This window comes from Triticum dicoccoides, chromosome 3A (assembly GCF_002162155.2).
Source record: "Triticum dicoccoides isolate Atlit2015 ecotype Zavitan chromosome 3A, WEW_v2.0, whole genome shotgun sequence".
Taxonomy (NCBI): domain Eukaryota; kingdom Viridiplantae; phylum Streptophyta; class Magnoliopsida; order Poales; family Poaceae; genus Triticum; species Triticum dicoccoides.
In genome coordinates, this window is record NC_041384.1 from 3614142 (window position 1) to 3619451 (window position 5310).

The following is a 5310-nucleotide window of genomic DNA, read 5'->3' on the forward strand; positions in this document are numbered from 1 at the left end:
TCGTGGTTTTGTCACGGCAGATGTCCTCTTGAAAGGACTTAGTCGTGGAACCATCGCTACGGGTTAGCTTGAAGGGGTTAAAGCGGACAAGGGACGCAAGAGAGTTTATACTAGTTCGGCCCCTTCGATGAAGGTAAAATCCAACGTCTATTTGTGATGGAATTTATGGGGTTTTGATGACCAGGGAGCGAATATGCTTCGCCTAAGTCTCGAGTTGTTGTCTGTTGTCCTGAACCACCGCCGGGTCGTCACCTCATATACATGGGTTGACGCCCATCGGTTTAAGGAGTCCCGAGACCGGCTCATAAGCGTGTCCGGTTCGGTCTCCACTACTTCTATCTTACAATACAAGTTACATACCAAAAGCCGGTTTACAGCTGCAGTCCTTAAAACGGTCCTGGGCCTTACACAACATCCTCATCTGTCTTCATGGGCTTCAAGCATAACCAACTACTGATGAAGTTAACCTAGCCTCTCCTGGCCGGTTTACACCCAATAGTAATATCGCCAACACACCGCCTATGGGTGCGATTTAATATCTGATGCTCAGTTGTGTTAGTCTTGTTATTTATATTAGTTATTTCTGTATTTTATACATTCTTAAAAATGCCATTTCTATGCATATGTTATAACTTTTAAACCATTGGTCCGATGAAAATATGTTATATATGTAAGTTTCTTAGAATTTCGTCAAGTTTCTTAATAAGTTATTTTCACATATGTCAACAATTTTTAACTTGGTGTCTGAATTAAAATTGCTCAAATACCCTTGTAAAATTGCTAAACTCGTAACTAATTAACTTCATTTTGGATCACAAAAATTTATATATAGTTTAGGAAAGTACAAATGTGTAGATTGCAACTAAACTCATAGCTAATTAACTTTATTTTCACATATACCATTGAGTTTCATGTTAGCAGCTCCTATAATACAGTTTAGGGAAGAACCTTAATTATCCTCATTAAATGCCATGAGGTATTTTTGAGGGATGCTATCTAAATGTTTCCCACCTCATTTAATATGACTAGATAGAGTAGTTTACTTCTGTTTCACCGCCTTGCCATGTTGTAGCATTTAATATTGTTGTGTAACTAAATGCCTTTCCGGTAAGTGCTTTCCAAAGGAGTACACTGAGTGTTACATCTCAAGGCGTCTGTTGGGTTGTGATCCAACGAAGAAATTTATGGTTACATCAAATCCCACAATTTATTAAAAGAATACATGTTTTATGAACATATTAAATCACACGGTTCACCCAGAATGTAACATGTGCAATACATAACTAGATTAAAGTGATTTTTTGAACTTTTGCATGTGCTATTGACAGTACAATGCACACGTTCCATCTGACATGTAAAGTGTGTGATGACTAGTATCATCGCAAATGGTATATGGGAAGAAACAACAAGAGATAGTTATGCTATCACAAGCAATTTAATGAAACGAATTGTCAGTGGTTGACTCCATATTCTCATATGATTCTTGGTTTAGAAATCAAGTGGGATGGTTTTATGATTGCAAACATTTCCCTGTGGTCAGTTATGGACTCCCCTATAGCCAACCCACTCAATCACATGGTATCGGAAACATTATGAGGTGCCATGTTGTTAAGACTACAATGTCAATGCCATCTGAAGAAGTTAAAACGTGGGTTTTTTACCTCTTTTTGGAAAAATGAAAGATAAAGAATAACCTAACAGATTATTATGAGAGCACAATGATTCATGTTGTTGATGGGCACCTCACATATTGCCATGAGAGCATCAATTATCAATGTTAACTAAGATAGCGATCTTTCCTCGCTCAGGAAGCTTACCTTAATATGACTATAGATATGATGGCCTTGGGTTGCGAAGTGCCACCAAACAAAAAATATGATAAATATGACCAAGTTTTTTGAGGTGTATATATACCAAGGGTATCAGAAATCAACCCCGACAGGGTGTGCATAAGAACCTAGGCAGGGTGTCCATGCACCAATGTCCTTCCTGACCTTGTTCCTTGGACTTTTGATTCCCTTCCTTTATTAAATTGAACCTCCTAATTTTCCAGACTTCCCCTGGAACTCCAAAAACCTATTTTCACTTAAAGCATAAGTATTGAAAACATGAACTAGCTCTACAAAATTGATTAATATGTTGGTCCAAATAAATTTGAATATTTTTGTAATTAATAGAATTATGGAATGAATAGAACAAAAAACATAGATAAATTAAGAAGATATCATTGGTTCCCTTTTGTAGCCAATGTGCTTTACCGTCAATCTTAGTTTAGATGCTATATAAATAGTAATGCACTTATCACCTGTCAATGTGCGGAATGATTCAGTTCAACAAGCTAAACTTAGATAGGTGATAGATATACTATTTATTTTAAGTTGTAAGACGTGTGCCAAGTTTAGTTCACTTAGTTGTATTCCTCTGGTTAATTTTGCTTCCTTGCTTTCCTCTTGGCCTTACGACCTAACTATTTATACTATATATAGGGCACGGACATTATAAGAACCTCCAAATGATAGAAACCAAAACACACACCATCTTCACAACATTCTTTGCCTTCTCTCAGAAAAATCACCGACATTCTGCCATTATACCATGGAGGCCTGGAGGAAGACAACCATGTGTTGCTTGATTCTTTTCTGCCTTATGGCTACATGTAGTAAGTATAATTATCCATAGTATCAGCATTTCGCCGAAGTTTCATGCTGTGCAATGACATATCAACATTGCTATACACATTCATTCATATTACTTCTCCTAACCTTGTCTATTTATCCATAGGTGAGGTTTCATCTACCGAAAACATGTGCTATCACAACCATTGGAATAAATGCCATCCTGATCAAAATGGAATGTGTCGAGATAGTTGTGTGAAAGACGGATGGGATGATGGACAATGTCGGAATAGGTTTAAAAGACTAAAGGGTGCCAAGTGCGAATGTTACCCTAAGACTTGTGATCATTAGGGAGGCAACATGCGACTTCCTTCTACCAAGTTACTACTATTTATAAATTTACATCGGTTTTAATGATTGACGTCAAACATGTTGTAACACCAATCATGGTGAATACTATATCACCTTCTATTTATTTCTTTATTCCAGACCATTGTATTCAAAATTATGATGTTACACAATTATACCTAATTACTGTTTGATGTATCCTTAAACTAAACAGATTTTTGAGTGCTTATTAGCAACATTTGATATTTCACTCGCATGCATCATCCTAGTAAGAAATCATATGTTTATTTACTAGGTTTGGTAACCAATGTGAATAAATTAGATGAGCCTTGATGAAAATTTACGATATACCCTAAAAAGTGGGGTAAAGAATCACACATAAGTTCCATCTTTTGTCAGATCAAAGTGGGATGAGACCTCAAATGTATTACTAAGAACACCTCATAGTTGTATCCTTGATCTTAATGTACTGAGCATGCCCATGTTGCTTCAGGCAGCCCCATAAATGATGCTAGACATCACCTCGGGTGTCTTTCAAATTTATACTAGACATGCATCATATTAAATCTCATTGATTCCCAAAAGATTCAATCTAATATAGGTAAAATCATAGCATGAGCAAGATTCAATCCAACAAAAAGAAGCTCAAAATAAGAGGTGATACCTCATAGATGTCTAGGATCTTTGAATATATTGAGGTGACACCCTATATAGTGCATGAATTACTTTGAATACCATCCGTTGAATTACCTCCGTCCAATGACTGAGAGGAGGCAAATCCAAGCATCCGCGTCCAATGGATTAACTAATTGGTTGCACCAGATTGTGCCACCTTGCATCTCTAAACATCTCTATCTTGCCAATCGTATGAGGTGGTTATGTGGTCTGGCGTGAATGAATCGAAGTTGTAGTAATATCATGTTGCTATGTGCTTCTCTAGAAATCTGTATCTTGCCAGTTGTAGTAGTATCAATAGTTGGGTTTCCTGGCTCCTGTGATTGCCTCTAACGCTCACGACCCATTCGGCTAAGAGTGTAAAGGGAGAACCACTACGAGCGCCGACATTTCAATTGTATTAGCGGCTCAGTGGAGAAAGGCGAAAACTAACTGTCCTTGTAAGCGTAAACTATTCTGCAATGGGAAGACAGTGTCAAACAAAGGTTCATTGCAGATCATCCACGTAAAACGAGGGGCTTTTCTTCAAATAGGCGGAAGTGAATAGCAGCTTAAACCCCGACCAATTGCAGAACACTTCACACATCGGGGGCTATTCGCCAGTACCCACAGTTAAGATCTTAAAGACTAAGTGAAAGCTATGAAACCAAAATAGTCCGATTACCTTGTTTCATATGCGTGGACCGCCTTTGGGAACCAAGACATCGGCTAAGGGTTGAAACTGCACATGAAACACCCTTTGTATCCTGTGCTTGCTTCTAAAGCCAATTCGGTCACACAAGAGTAAAAATATAAGGGCAAATAAATATATACGCTCGTACATTGGAACATAAAGCCACATTTATTACCAAACAAAAAGCATGTCTTTACATCGTGCTAACTTTGTCATTCCGAAGTATAATGTGTCCTTGGGACACCGCTCCTCAGTGATCTGAGCTCCCTCCATCACCCCAATCAAGTATAAAAACACGGTCTGATTCTTCCCTTCAGGGGGCCCGAGGCCATGAGCGTCACATCAATACGCCGATAGTTAGTCGCCATGCAAGCATACGCCCATTGGATGCCCTCCAGTGATTCACCTAAGGGCCGACCTCTCGCAGTTGGGACTGTGGACCGAAGAAGATGCTATGCAGCGCTGCCGCGGGCTAGAGCTGGATGTAAAGATCTTGCAGTGCCGGCTTCACCATCCGAAAAAGCTCCATGAGTAGCTTCATTTGGTTATTGAGCAGCTCTGGGTACGATGGTGCCTAGAACAGATTCTAGAATGCCTTCTCTGTGGCATGGACCTCTTGAGCACCGAAGTAGCGGCCGACGTCTGAAGCGCTCCTCATGAGGTCCCTGAAAGCCTCTGTGGATCGCCATACTTGGGTGAGCTCAATGAACCCCTTGCGGCAAAAAATAAACTGATGCAAAAAATGGCTTACCAACAACGATTTGCTTCACTTGCTGCAGCACTTTGCGGTCCGCCCGGGCCTGGGTCTGGACCTCAGCGTATGCCAGGCTCAGGTTCTTGAGCTCCATGGTCACCTTCTTCTCCTCTACCTGAAAGGCATCGTGATCAATGTACATGCCTTTCTGGGTGTCCTTGACCTTGATGACCCGGGCCTGGTCCTTTCCCCGAGTTACCCTTTCTTCGGCTACCTCCTTCTCGGCCCGAGCGGCTGCAGCCTTT

The 5310-nt window shown here is 40.1% G+C and overlaps 1 long non-coding RNA gene across 1 annotated transcript; it reads left to right on the top strand.

Annotated features, from left to right (window-relative positions):
• The first annotated feature begins 2521 nt into the window (after positions 1 to 2521).
• LOC119270872 lies at positions 2522 to 3139 on the top strand. The gene is made up of 2 exons (XR_005134336.1): positions 2522 to 2659; positions 2782 to 3139. It is a non-coding gene; the product is annotated as an uncharacterized LOC119270872 (long non-coding RNA).
• Positions 3140 to 5310: the final 2171 nt, after the last annotated feature.